General features: G+C 42.3%; 1 long non-coding RNA gene across 2 annotated transcripts in view; it reads right to left on the reverse strand.

Annotated features, from left to right (window-relative positions):
* Positions 1-14,566, reverse strand: part of LOC134911647 (uncharacterized) — a 207,729-nt gene that overhangs the window by 66,337 nt on the left and 126,826 nt on the right. For both annotated transcript variants that reach the window (XR_010176737.1, XR_010176738.1), the window contains exon 3: positions 10,530-10,674. This is a non-coding gene — a long non-coding RNA (uncharacterized LOC134911647). The remainder of the gene's footprint in view (positions 1-10,529; positions 10,675-14,566) is intronic.

The following is a 14,566-nucleotide window of genomic DNA, read 5'->3' on the forward strand; positions in this document are numbered from 1 at the left end:
TGTCCACTTAGGAAGCAACACTGATTGACAATCAATTTCTCATGCTGTTGTGCAAATGGAATAGACAACAGGCGGGAATTATAGGCAATTAGCAAGACACCCCCAATAAAGGAGTTGTTCTGCAGGTGGTGACCACAGACAACTTCTCAGCTCCTATACTATGTGGCTGATGTTTTGGTCACTTTTTAAAGCTGGTGGTGCTTTCACTCTAGTGGTAGCATGAGACGGAGTCTACAACCCACACAAGTGGCTCAGGTAGTGCAGCTCATCCAGGATGGCACATCAATGCGAGCTGTGGCAAGGAGGTTTGCTGTGTCTGTCAGCGTAGTGTCCAGAGCATGGAGGCACTACCAGGAGACAGGCCAGTACATCAGGAGATGTGGAGGAGGCCGTAGGAGGGCAACAACCCAGCAGCAGGACCGCTACCTCCGCCTTTGTGCAAGGAGGAACAGGAGGAGCACTGCCAGAGCCCTGCAAAATGACCTCCAGCAATCCACAAATGTGTATGTGTCTACTTAAACGATCAGAAACAGATTCCATGAGGGTGGTATTAGGGCCCGACGTCCACAGGTGGGGGTTGTGCTTACAGCCCAACACCATGCAGGATGTTTGGCATTTGCCAGAGAACACCAAGATTGGCAAATTCTCCACTGGCGCCCTGTGCTCTTCACAGATGAAAGCAGGTTCTCACTGAACACATGTGACAGACGTGACAGAGTCTGGAGACGCCAAGGAGAACGTTCTGCTGCCTGCAACATCCTGCAGCATGACCGGTTTAGCAGTGGGTCAGTAATGGTGGGGGGCCGCACAGCCCTCCATGTGCTCACCAGAGGTAGCCTGACTGCCATTAGGTACCGAGATGAGATCCTCAGACCCCTTGTGAGACCATATGCTGGTGCGATTTTCACTGGGTTCCTCCTAATGCAAGACAATGCTAGACCTCATGTGGCTGGAGTGTGTCAGCAGTTCCTGCAAGATGAAGGCATTGATGCTATGGACTGGCCCGCCCGTTCCCCAGACCTGAATCCAATTGAGCACATCTGGGACATCATGTCTTGGTCCATCCAACAATGCCACTTTGCACCACAGACTGTCCAGCAGTTGGCGGATGCTTTAGTCCAGGTCTGGGAGGAGATCCCTCAGGAGACCATCCGCCACCTCATCAGGAGCATGCCCAGGCATTGTAGGGAAGTCATACAGGCACGTGGAGGCCACACACACTACCGAGCCTCATTTTTACTTGTTTTAAGGACATTACATCCAAGTTGGATCAGCCTGTAGTGTGTTTTTCCACTTTAATTTTGAGTGTGACTCCAAATCCAGACCTCCATGGGTTAATAAATCTGATTTCCTTTGATAATTTTGTGTGATTTTGTTGTCAGCACATTCAACTATGTAAAGAACGAAGTATTTAATAAGAATATATTTCATTCATTCAGATCTAGGATGTGTTATTTTAGTCTTCCCTTTATTTTTTTGAGCAGTGTATATGTACATATTTATATATATATATATATATATATATATATATATATATATATACACACACACATTTGTCAAGTCGCAGATCACTGTGTTGATCACAGGGCTTATAGATGCACGTGAACAAAGCGCATCGACCAGTACTAACATTTTCTTTATTTTTCTAGTTTTTAACTTGCAGCACAGTTCAAACTGTGTGGAATCACAGGGCTTACAGATGCATATGAACAATGCGTAGTAGGGTAAAGTGCAACAACCAGTACAAGCGCATCAATATTAAAATAAAAAAATAAAAAAATACATTAAAACCAATACATAACACATATCACAATATACAATGCAGTGCAGATGGTGTAATGGTTAGCATTACTGCTTCACAGCACTGAGGTCATGGGCTCGATTCTGACCATGTCCCAAACTGTGTGGAGTTTGTATATTCTCGCCAGTGGCGGAACTACTGCCAGTGCAAGCTGTGCCTTGCACTGGGGCCCACCACTGTCAAGGGGCCCAAAGTCAAACTGACTTGTTACATGCCGCTGTGTGCTGCCACCACAGCCACCGAGGAGAGGAGTGCACCGGCTATGGGGGGAGGAGGAGGAGGGAGCCGCAGCAGTGCACTGTAATTGGTGGAGGCACTGCTGCTGCTGTCCCTCTCCTTCACCATAGGCTGTCCTCCGCCGCTGTGAATGCTGGGATGTGCTTCCCAGCATTCACAGCGGCAGAGGGCAGCCTACGGTGAAGGAGAGGGACAGCAGCAGCGCCTTCACCATTTACACTGCGCTGCTTTGGTCCCGAGTCCCGCTCCCTCCTCCTTCTTCTCCCCTGCCCGGAATATGCCAGAAGCAGCACAAGGACTCTGAGCCAGTGGAAACAGTAAGTCTATCTATCTATTCTGTCTGCCTTAATGTGTAAAAAGGGGATGTTGTCTGCCTTAATGTGTAAAAAGGGGATGCTGTCGGCCATTATGTATAGAAAGGGGACGCTGTCTGCCATTATGTGTAAAAAGGGGACGCTGTCTGCTGTAATGTGTAAAAAGGGGACGCTGTCTGCCGTAATGTGTATAAAGGGGATGCTGTCTGCTGTAATGTGTAAAAAAAGGGGACGCTGTCTACCGTAATGTGTAAAAAGGAGACGCTGTCTGCCATAATGTGTAAAAAAAGGGGACTCTGTCTGCCGTAATGTGTAAAAAGGGGAATCTGTCTGCCGTAATGTGTAAAATGGGGACGCTGTCTGCCGTAATGTGTAAAAAGGGGACGCTGTCTGTTTCCTCCCACATTCCAAAAATATACTGATAGGTTAATTAGTTCCTAACAAAATTAACCCTAATGTGTATATGTGTACATGTGGTAGGGACTACAAGGGGTCATTCCAAGTTGATCGCTCACTGCCATTTTTCGCAGCGCAGCGAACAGATTACTACTGCACATGCGTATACAGGCCCTCATTCCGAGTAGTTCGATCGCTAGCTGCTTTTAGCAGCATTGCACACTCTAAGCCACCGCCCTCTGGGAGTGTATCTTAGCTTAGCAGAATTGCAAACAAAAGATTTGCAGAATTGCGAATAGAAATTTCTTAGCAGTTTCTGAGTAGCTCGAGACTTACTCCTGCACTGCGATCAGTTCAGTCAGTTTCGTTCCTGGTTTGACGTCACAAACACACCCAGAGTTCGCCCAGACACTCCCCCGTTTCTACAGACACTGCCGCGTTTTTCCCAGAAACGCAAGCGTTTTTTCGCACACGCCCAGAAAACGGCCAGTTTCCGCCCAGAAATACCCACTTTCTGTCAATCACAGTACGATCACCAGAACGATGAAAAATCCTCGTTATGCCGTGAGTAAAATACCTAACTTTTGAGTAAAATAACTAAGCGCATGCGCTCTGCGAACCTTGCGCACGCGCAGTAAGCAACTAATCACAATATAGCGAAAATCAGCAACGAGCGAACAACTCGGGATGACCACCACAAAGCGGTTCATTGCTGGCCGATGGATTTAATGAAGAATCCATTCGCACAGCCGATCGCAAGGAGATTGACAGGAAGAGAGTGTTTATGGGTGTCAACTGTCCGTTTTCAGGGAGTGTTTGGAAAAATGCAGGCGTGTCCAGGTGTTTGCTGGGCGGGTGTCTGATGTCAATTCCGGGACCAAAAAGTGAGTGATCGCAGCGGCTGAGTAAGTCCAGAGCTACTCAGAAACTGCAAAAAACGTTTTTGTCCCGCTCGGCTGCACACGTGTTCGCACACTTGCAAAGTGAAAACACACTCCCCTGTGGGCGGCGACTATGCATTTGCATGGCTGCTAAAAGTAGCTAACGAGCGATCAACTCGGAATGACCCCCATAGATTATAAGCTCCACTAGGGCAGGGACTGATTTGAATTGTCAAATATTCTCTGTAAAGCACTGCGGAATATATGTGCATTATATAAATAACTGGTAATAAATAATCCACAGTGTTGGAGTTGTTGTAGATCAGGAGTAATTTTTAGAGATGTGCACCGGAAATTTTTCGGGTTTTGTGTTTTGGTTTTGGATTCGGTTCCGCGGACGTGTTTTGTATTCGGATGCGTTTTGGCAAAACCTCCCTGAAATTTTTTGTCGGATTCGGGTGTTTTTTTTTTTCAAAACCCCCTCAAAAACAGATTAAATCATAGAATTTGGGGTAATTTTGATCCTATAGTATTATTAACCTCAATAACCACAATTTCCACTCATTTCCAGTTTATTCTGAACACCTCACACCTCACAATACTATTTTTCGTCCTAAAATTTGCACCAAGGTAGCTGGATGACTAAGCAAAGCGACCCAAGAGGACGGCACAAACACCTGGCCCATCTAGGAGTGGCACTGCAGTGTCAGACAGGATGGCACTTCAAAAAATTGGCCCCAAACAGCACATGATGCAAAGAAAAGAGAAAAAGAGGTGCACTGTGGTCGCTGGACGGCTATGCTAAGCGACACAAACACCTCAATATCACAGGAATTATTTGTTCTAATCAATGGTATTATTGGTCCAAATCACTGGAAGAAAATGGCAAAATCACTGGAATTATTCGTTCTAATCAATGGTATTATTGGTCCAAATCACTGGAAGAAAATGACAAAATCACTGGAATTATTCATTCTAATCAATGGTATTATTGGTCCAAATCATTGGAAGAAAATGACAAAATCACTGGAGTCATTCGTAAACATTTGTAGAAAGTCGCTGCTTTCTGATTACAGAAATGCTCAGATATTCCTGCGAATCCACAATCCCTTCCCAGAGGAAAAAGAAATTGAGAAACTGTTGTTTGAGAACGTTTGTTCTCTTTCCCTTACAAAGGAACAAACCACTTTCCAAGAAGACTGACGTTCTTGGGATTATGGAGACATAATGTTTTTGAATATAAATCCTAAAGCAGGTGGTGTATTAGAGCAAAAGAGTGCAAAAGACCAGCCATGCAGTTTCTGAAATATTATGACAAAATGTTACTGTATTTCATAAGCACTCATTCCTAACTCTGCTAAGTACTGTTTGGTATACTGTATCTGGCTTCCATGAGGTAGTTGTCCATTATTTCAGCTTCCATTGACCTTTTTGAAAGCGGTAGAAGTTATCAATTCTTTTTTATTTTTTTATTTTCCCCTATTTTTAATTTTCTCCTACATAGCCCAGTAAAATGTTGCAATGTAAAGTACTGACTTGTGCCTTCTGGGGGTCCACTTCTTCACCAAACCCAGCAAAATCTCATCCTAACCCTCTGTTCCAGGTTCTCTATGTACCCCATCTGTGTCGCCCATGTCTGTCTACCCCTCCCCTTTAGATTGTAAGCTCTCACGAGCAGGGCCCTCTTCCCTCATGTGCTTATCCTTTGTCTTACTTTAATAATCTTCAACTGTACCACATCCAGCAGTCTTCTGCCACCTGATACTTATTCCAGTGTCATCTGCTGATGTAACTATGTGTATTTACCCTGTACTTGTCCTATACTGTCATCAACTGTAAGTTGCTGTTTTCCTGTTTGATTATTTATGTACTCTGTAATTGGGCGCTGCAGAACCCTTGTGGCACCATATAAATAAAGGATAATAATAATATAGGGTGTTTAATCCCCAGGTGTATCTCACACATCACACAGTACAGTATATAGTAGAGATGAGCGCCTGAAATTTTTCGGGTTTTGTGTTTTGGTTTTGGGTTCGGTTCCGCGGCCGTGTTTTGGGTTCGAACGCGTTTTGGCAAAACCTCACCGAATTATTTTTGTCGGATTCGGGTGTGTTTTGGATTCGGGTGTTTTTTTCCAAAAACACTAAAAAACAGCTTAAATCATAGAATTTGGGGGTCATTTTGATCCCAAAGTATTATTAACCTCAAAAACCATAATTTACACTCATTTTCAGTCTATTCTGAATACCTCACACCTCACAATATTATTTTTAGTCCTAAAATTTGCACCGAGGTCGCTGTGTGAGTAAGATAAGCGACCCTAGTGGCCGACACAAACACCGGGCCCATCTAGGAGTGGCACTGCAGTGTCACGCAGGATGTCCCTTCCAAAAAACCCTCCCCAAACAGCACATGACGCAAAGAAAAAAAGAGGCGCAATGAGGTAGCTGTGTGAGTAAGATTAGCGACCCTAGTGGCCGACACAAACACCGGGCCCATCTAGGAGTGGCACTGCAGTGTCACGCAGGATGGCCCTTCCAAAAAACCCTCCCCAAACAGCACATGACGCAAAGAAAAAAAGAGGCGCAATGAGGTAGCTGACTGTGTGAGTAAGATTAGCGACCCTAGTGGCCGACACAAACACCGGGCCCATCTAGGAGTGGCACTGCAGTGTCACGCAGGATGTCCCTTCCAAAAAACCTGAACCACTAGCCATGAACATAGGCCAGGGCCTCAGCCGTTCCTTGCCACTCCGTGTGGTAAATGGCATATTGGCAAGTTTACGCTTCTCCTCCGACAATTTTATTTTAGGTTTTGGAGTCCTTTTTTTTCTGATATTTGGTGTTTTGGATTTGACATGCTCTGTACTATGACATTGGGCATCGGCCTTGGCAGACGACGTTGCTGGCATTTCATCGTCTCGGCCATGACTAGTGGCAGCAGCTTCAGCACGAGGTGGAAGTGGATCTTGATCTTTCCCTAATTTTGGAACCTCAACTTTTTTGTTCTCCATATTTTATAGGCAGAACTAAAAGGCACCTCAGGTAAACAATGGAGATGGATGGATTGGATACTAGTATACAATTATGGACGGACTGCCACGGTTAGGTGGTATAAAAAAACCACGGTTAGGTGGTATATATTGTAATACAATTATGGATGGACGGACTGCCTGCCGAGTGCCGACACAGAGGTAGCCACAGCCGTGAACTACCGCACTGTACACTGGTTGATAAAGAGATAGTAGTATACTCGTAACAACTAGTATGACTGACTATGACGGTATAAAGAATGAAAAAAAAACCACGGTTAGGTGGTATATATTGTAATACAATTATGGATGGACGGACTGCCTGCCGAGTTCCGACACAGAGGTAGCCACAGCCGTGAACTACCGCACTGTACACTGGTTGATAAAGAGATAGTAGTATACTCGTAACAACTAGTATGACTGACTATGACGGTATAAAGAATGAAAAAAAAACCACGGTTAGGTGGTATATATTATAATACAATTATGGATGGACGGACTGCCTGCCGAGTGCCGACACAGAGGTAGCCACAGCCGTGAACTACCGCACTGTACACTGGTTGATAAAGAGATAGTAGTATACTCGTAACAACTAGTATGACTGACTATGACGGTATAAAAAATGAAAAAAAAACCACGGTTAGGTGGTATATATTATAATACAATTATGGATGGACGGACTGCCTGCCGAGTGCCGACACAGAGGTAGCCACAGCCGTGAACTACCGCACTGTACACTGGTTGATAAAGAGATAGTAGTATACTCGTAACAACTAGTATGACTGACTATGACGGTATAAAGAATGAAAAAAAAACCACGGTTAGGTGGTATATATTATAATACAATTATGGATGGACGGACTGCCTGCCGACTGCCGACACAGAGGTAGCCACAGCCGTGAACTACCGCACTGTACACTGGTTGATAAAGAGATAGTAGTATACTCGTAACAACTAGTATGACACTATGACGGTATAAAGAATGAAAAAAAAACCACGGTTAGGTGGTATATATTATAATAATACAATTATGGATGGACGGACTGCCTGCCGACTGCCGACACAGAGGTAGCCACAGCCGTGAACTACCGCACTGTACACTGGTTGATAAAGAGATAGTAGTATACTCGTAACAACTAGTATGACTATGACGACGGTATAAAGAAAGAAAAAAAAATACCACGGTTAGGTGGTATATAATTATACAATTATGGATGGACGGACTGCCTGCCGAGTGCCGACTGCCGACACAGAGGTAGCCACAGCCGTGAACTACCGCACTGTACTGTGTCTGCTGCTAATATAGACTGGTTGATAAAGAGATAGTATACAACAATATACTACTATACTGGTGGTCAGGCACTGGTCACCACTAGTCACACTGGCAGTGGCACTCCTGCAGCAAAAGTGTGCACTGTTTAATTTTAAATTAATATAATATTATGTACTCCTGGCTCCTGCTATAACAACCTGCAGTGCTCCCCAGTCTCCCCCACAATTATTATAAGCTTTTATACATTGATGTGCAGCACACTGGGCTGAGCTGAGTGCACACAGACTGAGTCACACTGTGTGACTGCTGTGTATCGTTTTTTTCAGGCAGAGAACGGATATAGCAGAAAACGGATATATTAAATAAAAGTTAACTTAACAACAACTGCACTGGTCACTGTGGTAAACTCTGTCTGCACAATCTCTCTCTCTCTCTCTCTCTTCTAATCTATTCTAATGGAGAGGACGCCAGCCACGTCCTCTCCCTATCAATCTCAATGCACGTGTGAAAATGGCGGCGACGCGCGGCTCCTTATATAGAATCCGAGTCTCGCGAGAATCCGACAGCGTCATGATGACGTTCGGGCGCGCTCGGGTTAACCGAGCAAGGCGGGAAGATCCGAGTCGCTCGGACCCATGAAAAAAAACATGAAGTTCTGGCGGGTTCGGATTCAGAGAAACCGAACCCGCTCATCTCTAGTATATAGGGTGTATAATCCCCAGGTGTATCTCACACATCGCTCAGTACAGATTACAGGATGTATAATCACCAGGTGTATAACACACGTCGCACAGTACAGTATACATACTGGTCACAAAAATGCAGCAGATATTGAGCACTGATCAGGATACTAGAAGTGACACAGAGCTGCAAGATACAGCAATGGCCTACTGTACTGTACTATATATGTATACTGCTGGTTACCAAAATGCTGCACTGTCCTACTATATACTGCTCACAATAATGCAGCACAGATATGGAATGGATACTTACAGTGACACAGAGCTGCAAGATACTACAGCAATGGCCTACTGTACTGTACAACTATATACTGTTGGTCACCAAAATACTGCACTGTCCTACTATATACTGCTCACGATAATGCAGCACAGATATGGAATGGATACTTGCTGTGACACAGAGCTGCAAGATACAGCAATGGCCTACTGTACTGTACTACTATTATACTGGTGGTTCCCAGTCCCCACAGTAAAGGACACTGAGCACAGATATTTGCAGCACACTGAGCACAGATATGGAGCGTTTTCAGGCAGAGAACGTAGATATTTTCAGCACACTGAGCACAGATTATGCACAGATATTTGCAGCACACTGAGCACAGATTATGCATCTTTTCAGGGAGAGAACGCAGCCACGTCCTCTCCGTTCAATCTCCAATGCACGAGTGAAAATGGCGGCGACGCTTGGCTCTTTATATAGAATACGAATCTCGCGAGAATCCGACAGCGGGATGATGACGTTCGGGCGCGTTCGGGTTAACCGAGCAAGGCGGGAAGATCTGAGGCTGCCTCGGAACCGTGTAAAATAGGTGAAGTTCGGGGGGGTTCGGATCTCGGAGAACCGAACCCGCCCATCTCTAGTAATTTTACATATATCACAATATACAATGGAGTTTTTGGAGATCAGGTGTAATTTTTAATCTCTGTTAGGATGGAGTAGAACCTTTTTTTTTCATACTGTTCTAGATAGTACTTGTATCCTTTGAGGTTTTTAAACAGAGTAATATGCACCATTCTCATATGTCCAATGCATTTAGTCTATTAAGAGACTTCATCAGGGGATCAACCAGAATATAGGATACATATTTTTCACATTAAATAGTTGTTAGATGGTCACTTCCTCCAGAAGGAAGAATTATTCAATCATTTGGCAATACAGTGTAAATCAACTCCCAACTTTTTATATACAGAGTTCTGTAAAACCTTCAGACATTAAATTGGATTATCCTCAATATAAATTATCCTTGCAGTCTGTCCTGTGTGCTGGTGAATATATACTGTATATAGTTATTTTTCTATTTTTAAACTTGCAGCTCGGTTCAAATTGCATGGACCACATGGCATATAGATGCCAGTAAATAAAACGCCATCCAGTACAAACAATAGATATATTTTTTATATTTTTAAAACTTGCAGCTCGATTCATTTTGCATGTATCACAGGGTTTATAGATGCACGTGAACAAAGTGCACAAACCAGTATAAATATATACTGCATACAGTACATATCTTTTCTATTTTTAAACTTGCAGCTTGGTTCAAACAGCATGGATCACAGGACTTACAGATGCATGTGCACAAAGCACAGCACAGTAAATCACACCAACCAATATATATATATATATATATATATATATATTATATATACACATATATATGTGTATATATAACATGCAATTTGTGGATCACAGGGCTTATAGATGCACATGAACAAAGCACACCAACCAGTACAAATAAATATATATATATATATATATATATATATACATACAGAGAGAGAGAGAGAGAGAGAGACCACAGCAAGGTCATTTTACTCAGAAATTGTCGTCAGGATATACAGACAAAACACAAGCTTACCTTTTTATCCCCACCATTGTGAGTGAGAGGCGACCGCCCAGCGAGACCCGTATGGCGGCTGTGTTGCTTGATGATGATGTCATCGCGCATTGTATGGCACACGTCATCCGGAGACCCATCGCCATGGAAACCCGATGCAGTGCTCCTAGTACAGTTAGTACAGTTAGTGATAGTTATAGAAAGAGCAGAAGGAGCTTACAGGAATACACATATAATAATAGAACATATTGGAACAGAACAGCACCATAATTTTCTTATTGGTTGGCTGCATGCATAAATGCATTATATAGTATGAGAGTAGTTAGTAAATTTACAACCAAATCTATAATAATAATATGCGTAACAGCTAATGGGTAAGTAATAATCATCTGACATAAGGGAACAAAGTTCAAAAAATATATAAAAAGGAAATGTATGTCTGAAGAAAAAATTGTTGCTAGGATATAGGTTGCTATAGAATCTATAAAGGCCTATAAGCGAAGGTGGATCTACGATAAAGAATATAATAGTCAACTAGAGAAATTGTTGTGTAACAACTGCAATCCGTCCCACATAGTGTTTGTAGTAGTTTGTGCCAGAAGTTCAGGGTTCAGATTCACCTGGATCTCAAAATGACATCTTATTGGCTCTTGGATGTCACGTGTTTTGGATAGCCAATAAGAAAAATCCAGATTAATACGAATTTGCATTCATTTTGGCGTTAAGAACCGAGAAAATTCAAACCCGCACATCTCGAGCCAGAAGTATATTTATTTATTTATTTCATATTTATGCCACGATTCCTGTACTTGTAACAGTTGAAACAAAGTAACATTCAGGCTGACACACCAAGTTCAGTGTATCATCTGAGGCAGCCACAGGTTATAATGAGATGTGTATATACAGTCCAGAAATGAGTGATTCTAACAGAGTAGTAGACAGGTACAGTAACTGAAGTCAAATTATGCAGGATAGCACAGGAAAAGGATGCAAGGGTGCAAGGTTACAGGATTATCTGGATACAGAATTTCAGGATTACCCAGGTGCAGAGATGCAAGGTCTCAGTATTTCCAAAATGCAAGATACAAAGATACAGAGTTTCGAGAAAGCCTTATAGCCAGAAAATGGGGACAGAGCACTCTTGAAGATAGATAACAGTGATCTGGCCAGGATTGCTTGGGAAAGCAGGTATTAATTGATGCTAGACAAGAGCAGTTCATCAGAGTGTTCCAGCTGCAGAAAACAGATTGCAGCGTAAACCAAAAAGAGTTACTTTCTCTGGTGAGGTTTGGAACTGACTGAAGAAAAACTCTCAGTAGAGCAGTCCGCTAGTTGATCAGTACAGATTTTGACAGTCTGTCTGTGCTGAAAAAGTATGTTCATATCTAAAGTGCACCTGTCCATTTTCCATTAAATGAAAGAAAAGAAAAAACTTGTTAAACTTAATCTGTGTGGATTTACTGTGTTTGGGCTGGGACTCCTTGCCTCTCTGTTGTACTGTAGTGTGGTGGAAGGGAATAACAAGGGTACCAATGAAAATTTGAGGTAGCACATTTATATTAAACAGCTACAGTTCAAAGATGGTGGATGGGAATGCCTGTTTCTCACTCAAGAAGGCTGACATCCATAAAACCAGTTAAGGGAAATAATGTGTAAATGAGGTGATTAAATGAATCATTGTGTTATTTAATGATCTAGTTTAATCATTCTGAAGTACTGCAGTTGTCCAGTCCTTTGATTAAATAATGTTTAGACACTTGTTAAAGATCTTTTAGATTTTATGAAATACTTAGAAGGCTATAGCACTAGCCCATAATATATGATTTACTTCTTGTACATGGATACAAAGTTACTTATAATGAAGGTGCTTACCTAAATTAAGAAAGGGGAGTATTTGATAGACCATTTTGTGATTCAGACCACAGTCCCGAGAGAAGGCACACAGTGGTGTTATTAATATGATTTTGTTCAGACTGTAATCTTATGAAAATGAGCCAGTCTGTGGAAGCTGTTGTATAAAGTTGTTATGAAATAAGATGAACAATAACAATACTTTGATCCTGTCAGTTTGAGAGAACCAGTGGTCAAATCGAAGGTTCCATTTTCCCTTCCCAAATAAAAAGTAATTTAGGCACTATGCAAGATAATTAATTTAAAAATCTTCCTGTACAGTGCAGTAGGTTAGATAAACAACCTTATCCAAATTTAGCTTTTTGTCTAGTTCAGTTAGATTACTTATCAACAGTCTTCTCTAAACCCTGTTAAGCCACACCCCTAAGATATTATAATAAAGTTCTACCTGCTGTAACTGTTCCATAAACTGAGTATAACAATATTTGTATCCGTATAGAACTGTTTATCTTCCGTAGTTTATGAATGTTGCTTTAAGACTGATTAAGCCTCTGCAAGTAGTCTTAAGGAGGGTACACATTGATAGATCTGTGCTCAGTTTCTAAGCAATATGACTAGATTGCTTAGAAATTAAGCATGGATCTCTCCGTGTGTATGCCCATAGCAATAGCGATGCGCAGCCCTGTGCGTCACTATCGCCAGTTCCAGATTGTGCCTGCATGCAGGCACAATATAGTCAGGTCGCTCACTTCACCATTGCGTGTCGTGAGCGCCCCCCCTCCGCTCAGCACACATTGCGCTGAGTGCTGAGCAGGGGGAGAGATGTGTGCTGAGCGGTCTGTGATAGATCGCTCAGCAGACATCGCTAGGTGTGTACCCCCTTTAACAGTACTATCAACAAATGTTTTATTAAATCCAATCCTATATTTGTTTGTTCCAATTATAACTACGTTTCCTACAGAGACACTAATCTTTGATGTTGCTGACAAAAAATTATATGCACATACTTATATATTTTTTAAATATACAAATACATTTTTGACTAAACAATAGGATTAAAGAAACTTCATGTACTTTCTTTGAACTATACTCTATTCATTTGGTAATTTGACACAAAATGTCTTTGCAGTATTATCCTTATATGATCTCTTCCCTTTTCCTTCTTTGGCAATATTTTTCAACTGGAGTAGTGTCACAGGACTACATAATGCTTGCTATCTGAATGGTGACAAATACTTTTCTGAAGGTGTTATTTATAACCCTGTTAAGTTTGTTTAACTTTCAGGGAAATGCAATACCTTATAATACTATGGTTCGGGCCGCTGCGGCCGCTGAATGCAATCGATAACCCCAGCGATGTGTATGCACGTTGCGTATACACGCCGACACACTATGCGCACAATATAGTGACAAATGTGGCTGAATACACCTCTATACCCAAACAAGAATGGAATGCGACACCTGTAGTATATGTTATGTTGTGGTCCAACACAGCAACAAATATTTACTTAAAAGGATATACAGATGTGTCCGCTTACATCTTTGCTTTTTTTTAAATTTGGCACAACATGCATAACACGGCTAAGCTGTTTTTCACGAGTAGCGAGTGGATGAATTTTAAAATTTTTGTTTGCCATAATAGAATATGTATAAAATAACATATTAAAGAGGCAGATTCTGAAAAATCACAAAGCATGGCTAAATCTCTGAGTCTATGGCATGCAAAACTGTGCCATACATGGCGGGATATAGCAAAGATGTATGTGGACACATCTGTACACAGAAGTACAACAATATCACAGAGAAGAGCTACAACCAATAGTACATATGTTTGTTCGCCAGCGCCTCCCGGATCCAGTCCTCAGTCGGTCTTAGCAAGATGACCTTCAGAGAAATAGACTGATGCCAGCCAGGAGGCCTTGCTTTTATACAATGATTCAAAACACAATACAAAGGGAACTGTAAGCTCATCTTCCATAGGTCAAAGGGCAGGTCATTTACAGTACATGAGGGGTCACAAGTTGGTTTGAATAGGTGGGCGATGCTTGGTCCAGGTGTACTTGCAGAGGTCAGCCACTGGGTTCCTGCCGAATATCACAACTACAGTTATTACAGTAACTTATGAATATTGTATTCCTGTGCATATCTATGCGCAGGAGCATGCTATAATCTGCAAACTGCGATCGGAATGTAGCCCTTGAAATACT

Source organism: Pseudophryne corroboree, chromosome 4 (assembly GCF_028390025.1).
Source record: "Pseudophryne corroboree isolate aPseCor3 chromosome 4, aPseCor3.hap2, whole genome shotgun sequence".
In the NCBI taxonomy this organism is placed as follows: domain Eukaryota; kingdom Metazoa; phylum Chordata; class Amphibia; order Anura; family Myobatrachidae; genus Pseudophryne; species Pseudophryne corroboree.